We start from the raw sequence: 25,011 nt of genomic DNA on the forward strand, positions 1-25,011 counted from the left end.
AACTTGTCACATTTTGTTTGTCACTTTGTACATGAGTACATTTTAACCAAATTTACTGTTATACAGAGTATGCAAACAATTATCTAAAAAAATAGATTTCAGCTGGCAATGTTTATATAATTGAGCCCTAAATCTTAACAAGAGATGTCTTTCAGTTTCCATAGAGATTGTGAACTCAGGCATGGTGATTTGGTGTTTTTAAGTTTGATAAATGCACCCATTGTGATTCTTGGTAAAAGTAAACACAACAATTTGTTCATCACTGTTACATGACTACATTTTAACCTAATTTACTGTAAAGCAGAGTATGCAAAAAAATAACTAACTAAGAAAGAAAGAAAGAAAAAAAAGAAAGAAAGAAAATATGGGGGAGAGCAGACATGGAGCGTGGGAAAGGGTATTGGCCTCAAAAGACAGGAAAGTCATAACTAAACACTGTTGAGGGAAACAGTTGGAAAGAGTAATATAACATAATAATAAAAAATAAAGCAATGGCATATGAGTAAAGAAAGGGCATACAGATCAGATGAAAAGTTAAATCTGCAATGGATGGGGGGAAATAGAATTGCAAAAAAAAGTTATTTTGGATAAATTATAAATTCAATGAGCAAAGAGAAAAATGGAAAGATCACAGAGAGGCAATAATGTGATAAACTGTTAAACCCTATATAAGATCATTCTCACACCCTCATTTGCAGCTGTGTAGTCAGGGTGTTAGGACTAAAGGTCATAAGACATTTGGTCATAAGACATATGGACATTGCCATATGGTCACAAGGACTTTTGGTCATCTGAACTTATGGTCATAAGGACATTTTGTCATAAGCACAAATGGTCATAAGACATATGGTCATAGGACATTTGGTCATAAGACATATGGTGATAGGACTTTTGGTCATAGGAAATTTGGTCATAAGACATATAGTCATAGGACATTTGGTCATAAAACATATGGTCATAAGACATATGGTCATAGGACATTTGGTCATAAGACATATGGATATGACATTTGGTCATAGGATTTTTGTTTACAAGACAAATGGTCACTATTGATAATAGTAATATCAGGGCTCAAAAAGTCTTAAGACAAATGGTCCTATTACCAAATGTCCTGTGACCAAATATCGAATAACCAAATGTCCTATGACTATATGTCTTATGACCAAATGTTTTATGACCATATGTCCATATGTCTTATGACCAATTGTCTTATGATTAAGTGTCCTATGACCATATGTCCTGTACATTTTTTTAATAATAATCTATTGATTTTTTTTTTAAACAGCCTTTACTATTTCTTTAAATGATAGTTGTTTATTGTATGCTATTTCTTTAAATGATAGTTTTTTTATTTTATGTTAATCAATAGATTAAAAAAAACCATCATCTGGCCCTAAACTCTTTTATGAATAACTAGGCCGTGATGATTTAAGGTGTATTGCAGGGATAGCATGGTGCAGTGTATTGGCCCATGCATCGCTGCATGCACCGAGCGGTAAAAGTGTGAACATTGCTGTGTGCTCATTTGCATATGCAAACAGGTAATTTCCTATGCATTCACATGCTAATGAAGATTTACCTCCTATGGAAAAACAGCTCCTTTTGGTTAACTGACTTTTGTTGGAGTTTCACCTTTCTACATAGTATTGCACTACCCTGGGGGCGAAATGTCCCTGTAGGCAGTGGCATCACTTGGGGGGTGTGGGATGAGTGGACCGCACTTAGGTGACAAGATTGGGGGGTGACAACACCATGCAGGCAGGGACTTAATCTACTTGAGTAATCCTCCTCACGGCCATTTTGAGGGGTGGTTCTACTGCCAAGGGCACTTGCTGCATTTAGGAGAGGTTGTTATAAAAACAAAACACAAAGAAATAAGAAATAAACAAACAAAAAAAACTTTTATTTATTTTGTTGCTGCCATGTGCAGCTTTGCTTTGGTGTAAGAGTATTTCTGCTCTGTACTCCCCCCCCTGAGCTGCCTCTTGTACACATTGAAAAATCACCATTTTGTTATTCAATCAAATTTAATATTGCACTTTACATACTTATTGTTACATCTATGTTTTTTTCACTGCTGGAATTACACATTTAATCACTTGTCCTTCTCAGTCACACAAAATAGTACCTGCCTCATCAGTCAGCAATTTGATATAATTCTTATTTCAGAACTACTCTCGGGCAGGGGAACTAGTTACTTTCTCTTCTTTTGCTCTGATCACCAGTCATATCTTGCACCCAACCCCCTTCCCTTGTGCTCTTCAATATATTCCCATGAGGTTCTCTTATTCAGACAATGCTTCAACCATTTCTAGAAAGCTATGTTATCTACAGTAGGTAGTTTCTCAAACAAACTTGTATATTGTTTCTATAGCTGCTTGTTAACCCCTTCTATGCCTTTGTAACTTTTCATTAAAGTGACGGTAAATCCTAACATTTAACAAACGCTAGGATTTACCATCACCAAAAATAAAGTGGACTTTGATCAACCATGTAAAAAATGGTGCTAAAGTAACCTGTGTCATTGCACAGTACTAAACACAGCGGCTCCGGCCGCCCACAGCACATTGATCTTCTACCAATGAGGTGCCGCTTGCACCTCTAAACCAATAGCCCTGTGTGCATGCAGAACCCTTTCAGTTGACACGCACGACTATTGGTTCAGAGGTTGTAATGGACTCCTTTTGAATACAGTGTTAAGTAAATTATTTTTTGCGTCACGTATATTTACTTGTTTGCATAAGAGCAAACAGGTAAAAACATAAATGAAAGTTATTTTAGCCTACTGCTTCTCAGCTACTATAAGTAGATTTGATATAGCAACAAGTAGATACAGATGGCAAGTATAGGACTGTAGCTTTAAGAGAGCTACAAATAATGCATCCAGAGATTTTAACAAGTGTGATTTCAGTAAGCAAGTAAATGGTTTTCTGATATACCCTTTTTATATGTAATATTGATATGCTTCCCTGCAAGTTCAGCTAAGGTGTTGAAAAGTATGCAAGATAACCTTGATACTCTGGCATCTACTTATCAAGCCGTCAACTTACTTGCATTCGACGGCACCAATACCCATTGCCTAATATCGCTGCCGCGGACCTGAATATGTTCTCCAAAGTTACCAAAAAAGCTGTCAAAAAGCCGCGCACCAAGAACGGTGCGATGAGCAGCAGACTGTTGTTAACTAACAGTCATCGATCTCGCTGCTCTTCGGCTTTTTCCCAGCTTTATTGGTACCCTGTCACTAAACACCCACACTATACTATACTGTTTTACCCCTTATACCGCCACTCCCGGAGCCCACTGCCACCTACATTATACTTATTAACCCCTAATCTGCCACCCCCTACACCGCCGCCACCAACATTATACTTATTAACCCCTAATCTGCCGCCCCCTACATTATATTTATTTACCCCTAATCTTCCCCCCCTACACCGCCACCACCTACAGTATACTTATTAACCCCTAATCTGCCGCCCCCTACACCGCCACCACCTACATTATATTTATTAACCCCTAATCTGCCCCCCCTACACCGCCACCACTATATTAAATTTATTAACCCCTAAACCTAAATCTAACCCTAACACCCCCTAGCTTAAATATAATTTAAATAAATCTAAATAAATATTCCTATCATTAAATAAATGATTCCTATTTAAAACTAAATACTTACCTATAAAATAAACCCTAAGCTAGCTACAATATAACTAATATTTACATTGTAGCTAGCTTAGGGTTTATTTTTATTTTACAGGCAAGTTTTTATTTATTTTAACTAGGTACAATAGTTATTAAATAGTTATTAAGTATTTAATAACTTCCTAGTTAAAATAAATACAAATATACCTGTAAAATAAAACCTAAACTAAGTTACAATTACACCTAACACTACACTATAATTAAATAAATTCCCTTAACTAAGTATAATTAAATACAATTAAATTAAATTATCTAAAGTACAAAAAACAAACACTAAATTACAGAAAATAATTACAACCCCCCAACATTAAAACCCACCACCCACACAACCAACACTACTCTAAAACTCACCCAATCCCCCTTAAAAAAAAACTAACACTAACACTAACCCCTTGAAGATCACCCTACCATGAGAAGTCTTGACTCTTCACCCAACCGGGCCGAAGTCCTCAACGAAGCCGGCAGAATTGGTCCTCCAGACAGGCAGAAGTCTTCATCCAGACGGCATCTTCTATCTTCATTTATCCGGCGCTGAGCGGCTCCATCTTCTATACATCTGACGGGGAGCATCCTCTTCATCTGACGTCTTCTTAAACAATGACGGTTCCTTTAAGTGACGTCATCCAAGATGGCATCCCTTCAATTCCGATTGGCTAATAGAATTATATCAGCCAATCGGAATTAAGGTAGGAAAATTCCTATTGGCTGATGCAATCAGCCAATAGGATTGAAGTTCAATCCTATTGGCTGATCCAATCATTCTATTCTGTTCCTATCAGCCAATAGAATGCAAGCTCAATCCTATTGGCTGATTGGATCAGCCAATAGGATTGAACTTCAATCCTATTGGCTGATTGCTTAAGCCAATAGGATTTTTCCTACCTTAATTCCGATTGGCTGATAGAATTCTATCAGCCAATCGGAATTGAAGGGACGTCATCTTGGATGAAGAGGATGCTCCACGTCGGATGTCTAGAAGATCGAGCCGCTACGCGCCGGATGGATGAAGATAGAAGATGCCGTCTGGATGAAAACTTTTGCCCATCTGGAGGACCACTTCTGCCCGTCTGGAGCACCCTTCTGCCAGCTTCATTGAGGACTTTGGCCCAGTTGGGTGAAGACTTCTCATGGTAGGGTGATCTTCAAGGGGTTAGTGTTAGGTTTTTAAGGGGGGATTGGGTGGGTTTTAGAGCAGGGTTGGTTGTGTGGGTGGTGGAGGATTTTAATGTTGGGGGGTTTGTACTTTTTTTTACAGGTAAAAGAACTGATTACTTTTGGGCAATGCCCCGCAAAAGGCCCTTTTAAGGGCTATTTGTAATTTAGTGTAGGGTAGGCCTTTTTTATTTTGGGGGGCTTTTTTATTTTTTTAGGGGTATTAGATTAGGTGTAATTAGTTTAAAAATCTTGTAATTTGTTTATTATTTTCTGTAATATAGTGTTTTTTTTGTACTTTAGATAATTTTATTTAATTGTATTTAATTTTATCTAGTTTAGGGAATTTATTTAATTATAGTGTAGTGTTAGGTGTAATGGTAACTTAGGTTAGGTTTTATTTTACAGGTATATTTGTATGTATTTTAACTAGGAAGTTATTAAATAGTTAATAACTATTTAATAACTATTGTACCTAGTTAAAATAAATACAAACTTGCCTGTAAAATAAAAATAAACCCTAATCTAGCTACAATGTAACCATTAGTTATATTGTAGCTATCTTAGGGTTTATTTTATAGGTAAGCATTTAGTGTTAAATAGGAATAATTTATTTAATGATAGGAATATTTATTTAGATTTATTTAAATTATATTTAAGTTAGGGGGGGTTAGGGTTAGACTTAGGTTTAAGGGTTAATAAATTTAATATAGTGGCGGCGGTGTAGGGGGGGCAGATTAGGGGTTAATAAATATAATGTTGGTGGCGGCGGTGTAGTGGGGGCAGTTTAGGGGTTAATAAATATAATGTAGGAGACGGCGGTGTAGGGGGGGGCAGATTAGGGGTGTTTAGACTTGGGGTACATGATAGGGTGTTAAGTGTAAACGTTACCATAGGATTAAATGGGATATCGGGCAGCAGCGAACATGAGCTTTCGCTGCTTTCAGACTCCCATTGATTCCTATGGCATCCGCCGCCTCCAGGGCGGAGGATTGAAAACCAGGTATGCTGATCTGGAATAGTGGCGAGCGTACCTGGTAGAAATTTGATAACTAGCAAAAGTAGTCAGATTGTGCCGAATTTGCCTTCGGAACATCTGTAATGATGTAAGCATCGATCTGTGTCGGACTGAGTCCGGCGGATCGTTTGTTACGTCACAAAATTCTACTTTTGCCGGTCTGTAGGGTTTGATAACTAAGGCGAATCATTCTCGCCACAAATACGCTGCGGAATTCCAGCATATTTGCGGTTGACGGCTTGATAAGTAGATGCCTCTGTGTATTGGTTGATTGCAAACAACGTAACAGTTTGTTATTTAGGCTTGATATAGGTATGAAATGTTTGTAATAACAAACGGTACACATTAATTAGAAACACAGAGTTGAAAAATCTACTCACGACCCTTCAGCACATATTTGCAAATACTGTTCCGTTTGTAGGAGACTGTGGAATACTGTTTGATGTTAGCAAAGCATGCGTGTAAGCTGGAAACTGACAGTGCAGATGAAGCAGATGAATTTGTGCAGGGATAGTGAGACTCTGAGTATAGCACATCCACTGAGGTATCTGACGTCACAGATCACGGAAATATTGCACCTTTGAGAAAACAAACAGGGAGGAGTTCTCTGAAAAGCAACAAATATAAATTAGTACTTAGTGATTACTTCAGAGCTGGTGGAAGTGAATACTAGTGCACTTCAATAAACCAGCATAGTTCCCAGGTAGGTGGACACCTAAATAGGGTAACGGTTAATTGTGGTGTGCAAACTTAAAGTGGTATTGCAATATGAGTTGGTTTGCTTGGTTAAGGTGGAAGATTTCTGACAGAGGTGAAAATGTCACCTCATTGAAGGAAATCGATATGCCTTGGGCTGCTAGAACAACTGAGCTTAGTGCTGTGCACAGGCACAGAAAGGGTGAGTTTAGCACCCTTTTTTACATGGTTGATCAATTAAACTCCACTTTATTTATAGTGATGGTAAATCCTAGTAATTGTTAAACGCTTGGATTTACCATCACTTTAAGCTTATATAATTTTTTGTAAGCATAAATGTTGAGTTCCTCTGTCTTTGTAACTAGAATATACATCTACATGTACTGTCTTTATATACCTGTGTGTGTATCATTATATGCATATATTTGGGTATGCCATAAACGAATACCTATGTAGTGTTTTCATGTGTATGTACATATGTCAATGTATCTGTGTGTGTATATGTGCATATTGCAGTGCATCTGTGTGTGTCTGTGTGAGTGCATATGTCTGATTGGAACAGCCAATAGAATGTGAGCTCAAGCCTATTGGCTGATTGGATCAGCCAATAGGATTGAAGCTCAATCCTATTGGCTGATTGCATCAGCCAATAGGATTTTTTCACCTTTAATTCCGATTGGCTGATTGAATTCTATCAGCCAATTTCAATTCAAGGGACGCCATCTTGGATGACGTCCCTTAAAGGAACCTTCATTCTTTGTTAGCCATGGAAAGAAGAGGACGCACTGCGCTGGATGTCTTGAAGATGGTGCCGCTCCGCGCCGGATGGATGAAGATAGAAGATGCTGTCTGGATAAAGACTTCTGCCGGCTTGGATGAAGACTTCGGCCCGCTTGGATGAAGACTTCTCCCGGCTTTGTTGAGGACTTCTGCCCGCTTGGATGAAGACTTCTGCCGCTTCGTTGAGGATGGATGTCCGGTCTTAAAAAACTGTAAGTAGATCTTCGGGGGTTAGTGTTAGTTTTTTTTAAGGGTTTATTGGGTGGGTTTAATTTTAGATTAAGGTTTGGGCAGAAAAGAGCTAAATGCGCTTTTAAGGGCAATGCCCATCCAAATGCCCTTTTCAGGGCAATGGGGAGATTAGGTTTTTTTAGATAGGATTTTATTTGGGGATTTGGTTGTGTGGATGAAGGGTTTTACTGTTGAGGGGTTGTTTGTATGTTTTTTTACAGGTAAAAGAGCAGATTTCTTTGGGGCAATGCCCTGCAAAAGGCCCTTTTAAGGGCCATTGGTAGTTTATTGTAGGCTAGGGTTTTTTTTTTATTTTGGGGAGGCTTTTTTTATTTTGATAGGGCTATTAGATTAGGTGTAATGATTTTAAATATTTGATCATTTTTTATTTTATGTAATTTAGTGGTTTTTTTTTTTGTAATTTAGTTAATTGTATTTAATTAATGTAATTTATTTAATTGTAGTGTAAGGTTAAATGTTAATGTAACTCAGTTTAGGTTTTATTTTAAAGGTAAATTTGTATTTATTTTAACTAGGTAGCTAGTAAATAGTTAATAACTATTTACTAACTAGTCTGAATAGTTAAAAAATATTCAAACTTGCCTGTGAAATAAAAATAAAACCTAAGCTAGATATAATATAACTATTAGTTATATTGTAGCTAGCTTAGGGTTTATTTTACAGGTAAGTATTTAGTTTTAAATAGGAATTGTTTAGTTAATGATAGTAATATTTATTTAGATTTTTTTAATTATATTAAAGTTACGGGGTGTTAGGGTTAGACTTAGGGTTAGGGCTAGGGGTTAATAACTTTAGTATAGTGGTGCCGATGTTGGGGCAGCAGATTAGGGGTTAATAAGTGTAATGTAGGTGTCAGCGATGTCGGGGGCGGAAGATTAGGGGTGTTTAGACTCGGGGGTTTATGTTAGGGTGTTAGGTGAAAACATAACTTTTGTTTCCCCTTAGGAATCAATGGGGCAGCGTTACGGAGCTTTATGCTCCTTTATTGCAGGTGTTAGGCTTTTTTTAGCCAGCTCTCCCCATTGATGTCTATGGGGAAATCTTGCACGAGTACGTAAAACCAGCTCAAAGCAGCGCTAGTATTGGGAGTTTCGGGAGTTACGGTGCTCCCATACTCAGCACAAGGCCTGCTGCGGCTGCCTTGGTATGGCAAGGTGGAAATGGAGTAAGATGTCTCAATTTTCACCATGTAAGTCTGCGCTGAATATTGGATACGGATTTCCGATGCAGTCCCATGTTAACTTATAGGAGTAAAAATTGCGGGCGTCTGGTGAAATATATGCTACAATATATATGCCGGCTTTTGTGGGCGACACCGCATATGTAATGGGGCCCAATGAGAGTAGAAGGGTAATTGGGATTATGAAAAAATGATTAACTATGGTTCTGGTAATGAGAATATTAGTAATACAGGGGGTTAATTGGGTAGGTGTATAGATGAATTACAACAGGAGATTAAAAAAGTTTGAGGTAATAAATTCATTGTAGTTAAGAGATTCATATAGTATGAAAATTATATCATGGGAATTATTGCTGGTAGGGGATTTATTAGGATGGGTAATTAGGGTAGAATGTTAATATGTGTAATGTATTAAGACTGGTGGCATTTATAGGGTGGATTCTATTTGTACAGAGTCACAGTATGTTATTGTTCATTCTGGGGAACCTTCCAGGGATGGAGGGAATTTTTTAATGTTTTTTGCAGAACTTGCTCAAGGCTCTTACACAAAATGGTGATGCAGTTTGACTGGTGGATTGTATTGATACAGTAGCAGATAGTAGTTAGGGCATACTAATGAGTTTCTATTAGTTATGTGTTAATGTTATATATATATATATAGCAGGTATTGGCAGGTGCACTCTCACTAACACTTTAGTTCCAAATGCCAGGGTGCTAGAATATGGTGTAGAATAAGGAAATCAGAAGACAGCACTCACTGGTCTTGACAATACTGGATTTATTCAGTGACGTTTCGGGGAATACACCCCTTCATCAGACCAGAGTACATAGAACGAAGCAAACATTTATACTGTTCCATAAGACCCTCCCCCAGTGTGAAATTGCGCCAAAATTGTTGCCATGGCAACCACCAAGTGTCAACAAACCCCATACAAATGAATTAAAAAAACAAATGAATTAAAAAAACAAAATATACCACAATACACCAAATAAGTGAACATTGCAACCATGTACATATACAGAGCAAGTGGGAATCATAATGCAAACGGTAGATACAATTAAAGATCAAACAGAATATCAATAGAAAAAAGTATTCAGCATAGATAGATGTTATGGATGGGCAGCAGTTAACAGGACCAATGAGCAATGCTTAGATTAAACATTTCATTACAGGCTTATACTGAGCAAGCAATATATACATATACAGGGCATACTATCCCCATCAATGTAGCGCTGGCAGGAAGAGGGGCTTGTTTATGTGCCTTGATAGCCCCTCTTCCTGCCAGCGCTACATTGATACTTATGAGATAAGTCCCAATACATATACCTTGGACACCCCCTGCTAATATATGCTAATATATGCCTGCAGTGTGATTTCTACTTATAGTCGTTCCGCTATCTTGTCTACCTGCCTGTATGATGGGGATAGTATGCCCTGCATATGTATATATTGCTTGCTCAGTATAAGCCTGTAATGAAATGTTTATTCTAAGCATTGCTCATTGGTCCTGTTAACTGCTGCCCATCCATAACATCTATCTATGCTGAATACTTTTTTCTATTGATATTCTGTTTGATCTTTAATTGTATCTACCGTTTGCATTATGATTCCCACTTGCTCTGTATATGTACATGGTTGCAATGTTCACTTATTTGGTATATTGTGGTATATTTTGTTTTTTTAATTCATTTGTTTTTTAATTCATTTGTATGGGGTTTGTTGACACTTGGTGGTTGCCATGGCAACAATTTTGGTGCAATTTCACTCTGGGGGAGGGTCTTATGTAACAGTATAAATGTTTGCTTCATTCTATGTACTCTGGTCTGATGAAGGGGTGTATTCCCCGAAACGTCACTGAATAAATCCAGTATTGTCAAGACCAGTGAGTGCTGTCTCCTGATTTCCATATATATATATATATTAGAGATATGCTTGCATTCATTTATGGACTAATTAACTAATCACCATATGAACAAAAAAACAAATGTATGAACGAATGATTTACCTTCATACATATCTCATATACCATCGTTCATATGAGAAATGCAGTAATGAGAGAAGAAATCGGGAAGACCAGAGTTGATTGATTGCTTAAGCAGCATGTCAGGGTTAACCCTGAAGTGTGAGATTAGGAGGTTATTATTTCCTGTGCTGTATGTTTGTATGCTCTTGTAGCCAAAGATTTTCCCCTCAGGAACAGTATGGGTAATAGAAAAGTGGGAGGAGGTAACAAGTGCGCTGAGAAAGCTATTACAAACTAATGGAGACACGATTATGTGTAGGAAGCTCTGTGCTATAAAGAAAAAGCAGACCCTTTGAGAAAGCCACGCTGGTGGCGAAACATGTTAGGGCTTAGCAAGTTGATATGCTAAAAGCACAATTTTTTTAATTTGCAAAAGTGTAAATGACAATGCTTACTGAATAGCACTGTTTACTAAAAAAACGCCTCATATCACTAGTTAATTTGTGGCTGTCAGCTGAAAGCATAGATATGTTGTGGGCTTTTTGATGATAAACAAACTTCTTTAACTTCAGTTAATTTGCGGCGACCAGCCGAATACATTCATATATTGTGGGCTGTTTGTTTTATTTAAATTAAGCCAATCTGATAACATATGCTATCAAGCTGCCGCGGTGCCTACACAGAAATATAGTGAGCAGGTTGTTTTATTTTATTTAATTTAAGCTAACCGGTTATTATACGCTTCTAAGCTGCAGTAGGACCAATTGAAATTTATTATAGATCTATCTAACTGGTGTAGTTTATACCAATACTTGGTTATTATTATAGACCCTGAGCTGAAAACCTGCCGAATTATAAGACTATCCCTATAAGTATCTATAGTGACTTTATTTTACAAGTGTTGTATCTTACTACTATAAGCTATCATAGTATATAACGTTGAAAAAAACGCTACCATCATAGCATTATAAACCTTTAAAGCTAACACTTTGGACCACTATATAATTATTCCAAGTTCATTTGGACAATATATATTGATACTATAATAGTAATCTCCCACAAACTGACTTTCAATTGGGAGAGATCAAGCATTAGTAACAGGTGTATATATAGACATTGTTATACCATGACTTAGGGAAATATATGATAATCATATAAGTACTGTTTATCACTAGGGATTATAGTGAATAGAGGATGAGTATTTAATTCCCTCCATCACTAGATCATAGTAAGAGTGACCACTTCATATCATTTGAATTATTTTATAAAATACGGAGAAATATAAATTTCTGATGATATTTCACCACAAAAGTGATCACTAATTTTCTAAAATTAATATAAGGGGCTCTATACATCTAACCTTTGGTTAAGAAAATCCACCCTAAGTCACTATTTGTGTGGAATACAACATGCAGCTTATTGTAATTTAATTTACATTCTGTGTTTTTAAATAAATTATATGTTTGTTTGTGGATCTGTTAATTTTTAATGATACCCAATAAAGGTTATATTTTAATTTATCACGGGTAAAACCGTCTCCCTCCTCCTATAATTGTTCTAATTTACAGCCACTTATCTTGGGCTTAGAATGCTCCACAAGTGTACATCCCGTTAAATCCAAGGATTGAAATTTCTTTCTCGTTTCAAGCTCTGTGCTATATTAAAAAACTAAAATATGATAAAAACAATAATGTGCTAGAACAATAATATATTTTTTGATTTCTCACTATATGTGGAAGAAATAAAAAATATTATATGGATGAAAAAAAGGAAAACAGTGTAAAGTGAAAAAACTGTATATTTATATAAATAAATGGGTCTAGTAATAAATTGACACAATATAAATTGCACTATGTAAATAGAACTATACACATCCAATTTTGGATAATGTGTATGAATGGTAGGTGGGATCTAGCATGCCAATATGAGAAAAATGAGTGTAGTCGAATATTTGTAAGAAAAATAAAATAATATTTATTTTGCCAACATAAAACTATGAAAATAAATTGCATATAAATGAGTAGCAATTATTTTAAAACAATATAAATGTAGGTTGGCCAATATTGTTAGATATTTTTATAATAGATATTATTTTTATTTATTTTCTGCATATTTTGTAATATTAATGCAAAAGGACTTTTAGAAGCTTTTAGATAAATAGTTCGCTAGTATATCTCTAAACATAGTTAGAAGATAACCCTTTAATGTTTATAGTGATAGATTAATCTGCAAATTAAGAATCGTTATATCGAGAATGTCTATAGATATATTATTTTGCATCAGTTACCTAAAGATTATATAGTGTCTGTGTCTAAGTAGGATTATTAGGTGTTGTATACCTCCTAGAGGATTATTTTAAAAAAACAGTTAAGATTGAAGTCTATATTCAAGCCTTTTGGGTGTAGTGTTTGTAGTTCAAAAATCCACTTCGCTTCACTTTTAAGTAGACTATTAGTTAAATTGCCTCCTCTTTAATTGGGCATAATTTTTGAAATAGCTGTGAATTGGAAGATTTTTAAATTACTGTTACTACATATTCTAAAATGTTTAGGTACTGGAAGATCTATGTTCCTATCTTCATCTGAATGTTCTATTGATAGGATATGTTCTCTACTTGGATATACAATTCTACCAGTGCTATTTTTGAGCACTTCAGCTTGCCATAGAATCCTCATGATGTGAGCGCAGTAAGACTGCAATCATCAGCTCATGCTGCAAACACCACTCTGGGTTCCTTCGCGGTAATTAAACCTTAACAAACCCCAGCAGGAAACCAACATCAGATAACTTTGTTGACCCCCATATTAGGGACTATGTTATACTAAATAAGGAACACACAACCACAGTTGGGGTAAAAAGGCAGCAGCTTGTTTTATTAACAAAATCACTTAACATATAAACAACACAGATAAATAACCCCCATAATAAAAGTAACTTTAACAATCCCCTACCCCGGGGCTTGCCACCTGACCCCATTGTACTTCCATGCCAAAGGTCCCCTCAGGAACCGTAATAGACCTCTCCTGCATGGCAGGAGGTACCCCAGCAGATCCACAGACCACCAAAGGCAAGCCCCGCCTGCCAAGCTGCATCAAATTAGCACCTCTCTCAGCAGTAAACCTATGGAGGGAGGGAGCTTCTTGTCACCGTCAGGTCCGGGTAGAAGATGAGCCTACATCCTGCTCACTGTCCATTTTATGCCTCTCTACATGTGCCCGACCCCCATATAAAACCAAGCCTCCGCTATCCCACTCACTAGCCCTGCTCTGGGATCAGAAATAGCCATTTCTCCCGGGCAGGGAATATTAAAGTTTCTTCAGGCACTTGGATTAAAATCTGTGCAACATCTTTACAAAGCACGGACACAGAGCTACACATTGGGTTTGATAAAAAACAGCTGCAAGTATTATACATACTAAAAACACTGACTTCAAGTTTAATACTAACAGTGTCAGGCAATCCACTCCTTTCAGGCTGTTATATTATACAATTTAAAGCTGTAAAGTTCATTGTTTTATCAAAATTGGTTACACTTGTACTAAGCTTACAGAACAATATTCTTACAGAGTGTACTGGTATATGCTATGTAACTATTATCCATTTTGCCTAATATAAAACATAAGAAGTATAAGTTTTGAAAAGAAATGTTCTTTATCATTGTATTTTAGCCTCATTTAACTTTATTTGCTTGGCCAACCTACATTGATATTGTTTTAAAATAATTGCTTAATTGCTACTCAATTATATGTGATTTATTTTCATAGTTTTATGTTGCCAATGTAAATTTTATTTTATTTTTCTTACAAATATTTGACTACACTCCTTTGTCTCATATTGACATTGATAGATCCCACCTATCATTCATTCATTCACATTATCCAAAATCGGATGTGTATAGTTCTATTTACACAGTTCCATTTATTACTAGACCCATTTATTTATATAAAAATACAGTTTTTTCACTTTACACTGTTTTCATTTTTATATCCATATAATATTTTTATATCTTCTTCCACATATAGTTGAAAATAAAAAAATATATTATTGTTCTTGCACATTATTGTTTTTATCATATTTTAGTATTTTAATATAGCACAGAGCTTCCTACACATAATCTTATCTCCATTCGTTTGTAATAGCTTTCTCAGCGCTCTTGTTACCTCCTCCTACTTTTCTATTAACCCTGAAGTGAACTAAGAGTGATGTGTGGAATCTCTTACCCAATCCCGACTTCCTATGTGCTGGAATTAAAAAAATATTTTAAATATTGCAAACGCATTAGCCTATTACCCCATAGGAGTCAATATGGAGCAAAAAAAGTAGAAAAAAAATTAAAGCACTCTACTTGCACGCAAACCTGATTGTATTTTCTCAAGTGCGCTAACACAACATGAAAATATTAATATTTCACATTCCAATTTTCTTCAAATAGCACAATATGTTCTGTTTATTCATAAATACATATTTCTACATAAATCTAATGGTATTTTGGTACAATATATATCTATATATCAAGCTGAAGGGTAGTATATTCAGGAGTAATTTGAGGAAGCACTTCTTTACAGAAAGGGCAATTGATTCATGGAATAAACTTACACAAGTAATGACAAACACTGTGGGGGACTTTAAGAATGCCTGGGACAAGTATAAGGCTATCCTTCAAACTAGATATGTTTATACTTTTAGGAAATATCGGGAAAACTTGCTGGGCCTATGGCTCTTATCTGCTTTCAATATCTATGCTTCTATGTTTCTATATATATATATATATATATATATATATATCGATGATTACATACGGGTACAAATATATACATATATATATATATTTAAAAATACATAAAAAATATATTCTGCTATGTGCAGAACATTGGAATGTGAAATATGTACAGTAAATACACAGTAAAATACTTTATTAAATATGAATATTGCATAAATATATTTTTCGGGTTTTCATCTACTTAACTGCAAAGGCCACCAATGCACTATATATATATATATATATATATATATATATATATATATATATATATACAAACAGGAGTAAAGATTCAAAAGCCGGTTACCTTGCAATGCCATGGAGAGAGAAACGCTGTCGCCCTACAGCGTGAAGGGAGTATACACCTGGGGAGCTTCCAAAAAAGGCCTAGTCTTTAATTAGCAAGGATGGGTCGAGGCTCGCCAATCTGCCAACAGATGCGTCAGTGAATAATCTAACACTTTGAGAATAGTGATGTCGCGAATAGTTCGCCGGCGAATAGTTCCCGGTGAACATAGCTTGTTCGCGTTTGCCGCGGCGGGTGAACATATGCGATGTTCGATCCGCCCCCTATTCGTCATCATTGAGTAAACTTTGACCCTCTACCTCACAGTCAGCAGACACATTCCAGCCAATCAGCGGCAGACCCTCCCTCCCAGACCCTCCCACCTCCTGGACAGCATCCATTTTAGATTCATTCAGAAGCTGTATTCTTAGTGAGAGGAGGGACAGTGTAGCTGCTGCTGATTTAATAGGGAAATCGATAGCTAGGCTAGTGTATTCAAAGTCCACTACAGTCCTGAAGGACTCATCTGATCTCTGCTGTAAGGACAGCACCCCAAAAAGCTCTTTTTAGGGCTAGAACATCAGTCTGCTTTTTTTTTTCCTGTGTAATCTAATTGCAGTTGCCTGCCTGCCAGCGTGTGTGTCAGGCTCACAGCGTATACTGTGCCCACTTGCACAGTGCCACCACTCATATGTGGTGTAACAGTAGTGTACATTTAAAAAAAACAACACTTTTTTGACTGTGAAATAATAGCAGACATCTGCCAGTACCCAAGATGGCTGCCAATAAGGCAGATGGGGAGGGTTAGAGAGCTGTTTTGGGGGGGATCAGGGAGGTTGGGGGCTAAGGGGGGATGCTACACCACAGCATATGTAAATATGCTAAAAAAATTAAAAAAAAAAAAACTTTTATTTTAGTAATGGCAGACTTTCTGCCAGTACTTAAGATGGCGGGGACAATTGTGCGGTGGGGGAGGGAAGGGAGCTGTTTGGGAGGGATCAGGGGGTCTGATGTGTCAGGTGGGAGGCTGATCTCTACACTAAAGCTAAAATTAACCCTGCAAGCTCCCAACAAACTACCTAATTAACCCCTTCACTGCTAGCCATAATACACGTGTGATGCGCAGCAGCATTTAGCGGCCTTCTAATTACCAGAAAGCAACGCCAAAGTCATATATGTCTGCTATTTCTGAACAAAGGGGATCCCAGAGAAGCATTTACAACCATTTGTGCCATAATTGCACAAGCTGTTTGTAAATAATTTCAGTGAGAAACCTAAAATTGCAAAAAAAATTGTTTTTTTTTTAAATTTGATCGCATTTGGCGGTGAAATGGTGTCATTAAATATACCAAAAATGGGCCTAGATCAATACTTTGGGTTTTCTACTACACTACACTTAAGCTAAAATTAACTCTACAAGCTCCCTACATGCTCCCTAATTAACCCCTTCACTGCTGGGCATAAAACACGTGTGGTGCACAGTGGCATTTAGCAGCCTTCTAATTACCAAAAAGCAACGCCAAAGCCATATAAGTCTGCTATTTCTGAACAAAGGGGATCCCAGAGAAGCATTTACAACCATTTATGCCATAATTGCATAAGTTGTTTGTAAATAATTTCTGTGAGAAACCTAGTTTGTGAAAAAGTGAACAATTTTTTTTTATTTGATCGCATTTGGCGGTGAAATGGTGGCATGAAATATACCAAAATGGGCCTAGATCAATACTTTGGGATGTCTTCTAAAAAAACATATGTACATGTCAAGGGATATTCAGGTATTCCTGACAGATATCAGGGTTCCAATGCTCATTTTGAAAAAATGTGGTTTTGAAATAGCAAAGTGCTTCTTGTATTTATTTCCCTATAACTTGCAAAAAAAGCAAAGAACATGTTAACATTGGGTATTTTTAAACTCAGGACAAAATTTAGAAACTATTTAGCATGGTTGTTTTTTGGTGGTTGTAGATGTGTAACAGATTTTGGGGGTCAAAGTTAGAAAAAGTTTTTTTCCATTTTTTCCTCATATTTTATAATGTTAGATGATTTATGCCCTTTATGGATTAAAACCAGACTCTGCATCAACTATGTAATTTTCCATGGGAGTTTTGCCATGGATCCCCCTCCGGCATGCCACAGTCCAGGTGTTAGTCCCCTTGAAACACCTTTTCCATCACTATTGTGGCCAGAAAGAGTCCCTGTGGGTTTTAAAATTCGCCTGCCTATTGAAGTCTATGGCGGTTCGCCCGGTTCGCCCAGTTCGCCCGTTCGCAAACATTTGTGGAAGTTCGCATTCGCCGTTCGCGAACCCAAATTTTTATGTTCGCGACATCACTATTTGAGAACAACATTCCCCAAAGACAACTAGGATTTTGGCCATCTCACTTTCTACAGAGCACAATATAATTAAAAGATTTAAGGAATCCGGTCAAATCTCGGTGAGCAAAGGGCAAAGCCGAAAACCACTTCTGAATGTGCGTGATCTCCGATCCCTCAGAGGTCTTTGTCTCAAAAACGGTCATGAATCTGTAATGGATATACTGACATGGGCTCGGGAATACTTTGGTAAACCTTTGTCAGTCAACACAATTCACCGCTGCATCATCAGATACAAATCAGCAGAAGCCATACATCAGCTCTGTCCAGAAGCTCCACCAACTTTTCTGGGCTCAGTATCATCGGAGATGGACAATAACACAGTGGAATCGTGTTTTGGGGTCCGATAAATCAACATTTCAAATAGTTTTGGAAAAAAACAGTCTTCGTGTTCTCGGGGCCAAAGAGGAAAAGGACCCTCCAAGCTGTTATCAGCATCCGGTTCAAAATCCAGCATCTGGCATGGTATGGGGGTGTGTCAGTTCCCATGGCATCTGTGAGGGCACCAATAATGTATATATATATATATATATATATATATATATTTTGCAGCAACATATATATGCTTCCATCCAGACAACAACATTTCCAGGGATGTGCCTTCATTTTCCATCAGGACAACACCAAACCACATTCTGCCTGGATTACAAGCACATAGTTACATAAGCAGAGTGTGGAGGCTAGCATAGCCTTTCTGCAGTACTGGTGCATAATTAATCAAAAAAATAAGGCAACAAAGGCCCTGTACAGTTGCACAGCTGAAGACATGCATAATGGATGAATGGGGAAAAATGTTACTGGCTAAACTTAACCAACTTGTGTCTTCAGTGCCCAAATGCTAAGTAAATGTTATTAAAAGAAAGGTGATGTTACACAGTGGTAAACAGTCAACTGTCCCAACTTGTTTGGAGTGGGTTTCAGTCATTAGATTTTAAATGAGTGTATATTTAAAACAAAACAAAAAACTACATTCACAAAGTAAAACATCAAATATTGTGTTAATAATCTGTTTTCAATATTATACATTGTTAATTGAATTTTCAAATGACTCTCTTTGTTTGTTTTTTTTGCATTTTCATACTGTCCCAACTTTTTGAAATTGGAGTTTTATGTATTCATATGTATTTATGTGTTTATATGTGTATATACAGTATGTCTAAAAAAACATATACACACATATATATATATATATATATATCAAAATAACAACTGTAATGCATTGAGCAATGATACTTTTTTATTGGACTAACTCAAGCTATCAGAAAAATGTCTGCCTTTTTCAAGTCTGAAGCAATACTGACCAATTTGATGGAATTTACAGATTATATCTTAAAACACAGGCTAAAAAGACAGAACGTGTTACAGAGGTCTGTGTGCAGGGGGAGGAGGAGGTGTCATAAAAATCATGACAGGGGTTTAGGAGACAGGCAGATAGTGTCAGTAAAAGATAACAGGCAGGAGAAATATATGGTTATACACAAAGCATATACAGACATAAAGTTATATATCAACATATGAATAAAGATGGGAAATTAGGTATACAGGGGAATATAAAATAGTTAAAAAAGGAGAAAGCAAAGAATAAAAAAGGTAATATTAATAAGTGTGGACATAGGCTTACCTGCGTACCTATGCATAGAGAGTGTGGAATATACAATGTAATTGATTACAGTATATGAAAGTACATTACAAAAAACATTGATAATGGGTTAAGAAACCAGAGTCCACATTTAGTACAGAATTTAGCAAGTTGAAGTGCATTATCATTTTCATGTCAAAGGTTTTCCTTTCCAAGGTGTTTTTGAAGTTGCCACTGAGAATCTTGATTTTGAGGTTTTGGATGGAGTGGTCAGGTTGGGTGAAATGGTGACCAACAGGGGTACAGTATTTTGTTTCACAGTAGTTTTTGATTGAGTGTCTGTGTAAGTTCATCCAAAGGTGCAGTTTTTGGCTTGTTTCTCCAATATAACATCCCACTTCACATGCAGTGCAATGTATCATGTATACCACATTTGCAGATATACATGAATATGCCCCTTTAATGTTATACGATTTACTCTTGTAATTAGCTGTGCTGCTTTCACAAATGTGTTGACACAGTTTGCAGAGAGCTTTGTTGCAGCGCTTGGTTCCATTCTGGGTGTTCTTTTTATCAAGGGGTAGCTTTCTGTGGACCAGTTTCTGTTTTAGGTTGGGTGGTTGTCTGAGTGCCAGGATAGGGGGTTTTGGAAAGATTTTTTTGAGTGTGGGATCCTCTAAGAGTAGTGGCTGTAAGCCTTTTATGATTTTTCGTATTCCTTCTACAGCAGGGTTATATTTCAATACAAGTGGAATGCATGATATGTTTTTCTTCTGAGTGTATTGTAGCAAATGTTCACATGGGGTATTAAGGGCAATGTTAAATTGTTTGTTTATAACCCTTGTTTCGTAACCTTTTTCTCTGAATGATTGGGACAGTGTGATGAGGTGTTTGTCATGGTCCTTGGTGTCTGAGAAAATTCTGTGATATCTGGTGGCCTGACTGTAGATTATGGATTTTTTAATGGGATTGGGATGGGAGCTGGAGCTGTGGAGGTAGATGCATCTATCTGTTGGTTTCCTGTATACAGATGAGTGTAATTTGCCATTTGTGATGGATATTGTTGTGTCCAGGAAGCTGACACAGTCTCTAGAAAAGTCAATTTTAAGCTTGATTGATGCATGAAATAGATTAAATGATTTATGAAAATGTTCTAGGTTTTTTCTCCTTCTGTCCAAATTATGACAATATCATCTATGTAGCAAAAGTATTTGAAGGGTTTGTGAGGGTGAGTAGCTAGGAATCTCTGTTCTAAATCAGCCATGAAGAGGTTTGCGTACTGTGGTGCCATTTTGGTGCCCATGGCTATTCCCATGGTTTGTAAATAGATGGAGTTATTGAAGATGAAATAATTGTGGGTGAGTATAAATTCTGTAAGTTTACTGACTGTAGAAGCTCTATATGTCTGGTTAGAGCTGTTTGAGAAAAGGAAGTTTAACCAGGCATCAATACAATCTTTATGTGGAATATTGCTGTAAAGTTATTCCACATCCATTGTCACAAGTATAGTATCCTCTGACAATTCTGTTATCTGGCTGATTTTGCTAAGAAAATCAGTGGTGTCTTTTATAGAGCTAGTGGTGTTAATAACTAAGGACTTAAGAATATTCTCCACTAGGCCCGATATTTGCTCAGTCAGAGTGTCCATGCCAGTTATTATTGGTCTCCCTGGGTTCCCTGGTTTGTCGATTTTTGGGGGCATGTAGAATGTCCCTATGCTAGGGTTAGAGGGCACCAGTTTGCACCAGTAAGTTGCGTGTGTTTAGGGAATGTTTTTATTAGTTTTCTAAGTTGCCAAGTGTATTCCTGGGTGGGGTCCTTTTCCAGTTTATTGTAATAAGTTTGATCTGATAATTGTCTATTTCCCTCTCTGATGTAGTCCTGTGTATTCATGATCACCACTGCTCCTCCCTTGTACGCAGGTGTAATGGTAATCTTTTCATGGTTTTTTAGTTTTTTTATTGCATTATAAAATGCTATAATCTATAAATTCCATCAAATTGGTCAGTATTGCTTCAGACTTGAAAAAGGAAGACATACTTCCGAAAGCTTGTCATCTTATAAATGTATAGTTAGTCCAATGAAAAAGTATCATTGCTCAATGCAATACTCTTGTTATTTTGATATCTAATTCTCTGGACTAACACAGCTACTCCAATCAATGTATATATATATATTGATTGGAGTAGTCGTGTTAGTCCAGTGATTTTGATACCAAAATAACAAGATTACTGTCTTGAGCAATGATACTTGTTTTATTGGGCTTGCTATAAATTTATAAGTAGACAAGCTTTTGGAATTAATCCTTCCTTTCTCAAGTATTGCTTCAAACTTGAGAATGGAAGGTATTACTTCAGACTTGAGAAAGGAGGGAATTCTTTTGAAAACTTGTCTACTTATAAATGTATAGTTAGTCCAATAAAAAAGTAGCAATAAAAAGCTCAATATAATACTCTTATTATTTTAATATGTATTAAAACAGGTTGTGCTTTGGAATCAGCAGGGCTCTGTGGAAAACTCCATAAAATATAATTAACGTATAAGTAAAGCGCATTAAAGGAACACTGAACCTAAATTATTTCTTTTGTGATTCAGATAGAGCATGCAATTTTAAGCAACTTTCTAATTTACTCCTATTATAAATTTTTCTTCATTCACTTGCTATCTTTATTTGAAAAAGAAGGCATCTAAGCTTCTTTCTTGGTTCAGAACTCTGGACAGCACTTTTTTATTGGTGGATGAATTTATCCACCAATCAGCAAGAATAACCCAGATTATTCACCAAAAATGATTTTTTTTTTTATAATAGGAGTAAATTTGAAAGTTGCTTAAAATTGCATGCTCTATCTGAATCACGAAAGAAAAAATTTGGGTTCAGTGTACCTTTAAAACACCCTCATTTATATGTTCTGATGGAAGCAAAAAACACACACAAAAAACCCTGGAAATATCATACACAGGGTATTTTTTTTCCTTTTGATGCTTAAAAACAATTTTAGTCTCAGAATAAGGCAAAATAATATTACAGGCTTATTCCACGTCTTCATTTTTTTTATAGAATTTCTTTTATCAGATTATTCTATAATGGGCACTCACCAATAATAATAATACTCTTTTCATTATCATTTCACAGCCCCACACAACATTTATTTTTAAATCAGAGATTCTGTTAATCTTTGGCGAGACAAAAGAAGTACAGTCTAAATAGTATTAACAAACTAAGATTTAGATAAGAAAAGGTCATCCAGAATTGTTTAAATATTTTACAGAGCAAATGAATCCAACATAAAAAGTTGTCAAGCAGGACATTAAAATATGATTAAGTGGTAGTTGAAATATATTTACTACATTTTCACATGCCCCTGGAAGTGCTTAATTTTAGAGAAAAGAAATGGAGTCAAAACCTTTTATACCCTTACATATAAAAATGAGGGATGGGTGAATTTTTTTAAACAAGCATTCATGGAACCTTTTTTTGCAATTAAATGTTAACTTTTCCATTAATAAACATAACATGAATATTCAAAAGGACAGTGTCCTCAGGCAAACAACATATAAGAGTTATTTGTATATAAAGGGCCAGTCAAGTCAAAATTAAACTTTCATGATTCAGATAGAGCATGCAATTTAAACAACTTTCCAATTTACTTTTATCATCAAACTTGGTATTCTTTGATGAAAGCTAAGCTATTTCGAAGCCATTGAAGGCCACCTCTTATCTAAGTGCATTTTGACAGTTTTTCACATTAAGACAGTACTAGTTTATGTGTGCCATACAGATAAAATTGTTCTCACTCCTGTGGAATTATTTATGAGTCAGCACTGATTGCCTAAATTGCTGTCTGTCAAAAGAACTGAAATAAGGGGACAGCCTGCAAAGGCTTAGATACAAGTTAATCACATAGGTAAAAAGTGCATAGATATAACAGTGTTATATTGTTAAATGTGCTGCAGTACTACATTTTTCAGTATAGGTGGTGGTTTTAACAGGAAAAGCTGCCCCTTTAACATTCAAATATTGGTTCTAATAGACTTCCAAATCTATAGCAATCAATACTAAAATACAGGATTTTCCTGTATTGTGTTGTGGTTGGTAAGGTCCCAAAGACAGCATCCAGCATCGATAAATATTTTCTATAGTAAATGCAGGGTAAACACCTTTTCATGTCAAAGGTAACTCTATATTAGCTTTTGCTTATCAATAGTGAATTACTTGGTTTTATTAACTATATAAACATGCATTGGAATAAGGCAACATTTCTCCGAAGTAAAAATCAATCCTGTAGCAGAAATGTTGAAGCCGTGATATGGGGGAAAGAATACTGTGAGAGGAATTGTTAAACTGGCTCCAATACTGTTATAGGGTCATAATGAATTACAAATAAGCTCCCCACTAATGAATCTGAAATGTCAGGCACTGCTGCAATCATCTCAAACTATGAACCACCAAACTGCAGATAATTCTGCCTAGAAATCCCTGTCATATTACCTAACTGTTACATTCATTAATTCTTTAAATTCTAACCAGGAACCCTGCATCACTTTAACCCACATTAACTTTACTGTCCTTGCCACAGTCAAGCCTAACCTTTCTAAACTATATTAACCCTGAAACCCGTGGAAATATTATTAAAAGGACATGAAACCCAATTTTTTTCGTTCGTGATTTAGAAAGAGCATGTGATTTGAAACCACTTTCTAATTTACTTCTATTATCTAATTTACTTCATTTTCTCGATATCACTTGCTGAAAAGCATATCTAGATATGCTCAGTAGCTGCTGATTGGTTGCTGCACATAGAGGCCTTGTGTGATTGGCTCACACATGTGCATTGCTATTTCTTCAACAAAGGATATCTAAAGAATTGAGCAAATTAGATAATAGAAGTAAATTGGAAAGTTGTTTAAAATGACATGCCCTATCTGAATCAGGAAAGTTTAATTTTGACTAGACTGTCCCTTTAAGCCTCGCACAACCTGTCTGGCTTCACTATTAAACTCTTGCTCAATAGCAAATTATTCACTATACCAGTTGCCTTCCCAATACCTATAGGACCACTTACTACCTAATCCCACTCACCAGTAAGCCCACACCCCCCAAGCAGTCAAATCCCACAACACAATCTCAACACTGGTAAACCCACCAACAGGATCCCCTGGCAGAAAACCATCAGCAACAAATGTGATCTCCCATCACAGCAATCCCGTCTTGCAACTCTTCAACAACTAAGCATCCTGCCAAACATCTAATTCTCCCAAAACTAGCA

The 25,011-nt window shown here is 36.3% G+C and overlaps 1 protein-coding gene across 1 annotated transcript in view; it reads left to right on the plus strand.

Annotated features, from left to right (window-relative positions):
- The window catches only part of LOC128656929 (cysteine-rich secretory protein 2-like), a 124,577-nt gene that overhangs the window by 23,932 nt on the left and 75,634 nt on the right, over positions 1–25,011 (plus strand). The window lies entirely within an intron of this gene.

Source organism: Bombina bombina, chromosome 4 (assembly GCF_027579735.1).
Source record: "Bombina bombina isolate aBomBom1 chromosome 4, aBomBom1.pri, whole genome shotgun sequence".
NCBI lineage: Eukaryota > Metazoa > Chordata > Amphibia > Anura > Bombinatoridae > Bombina > Bombina bombina.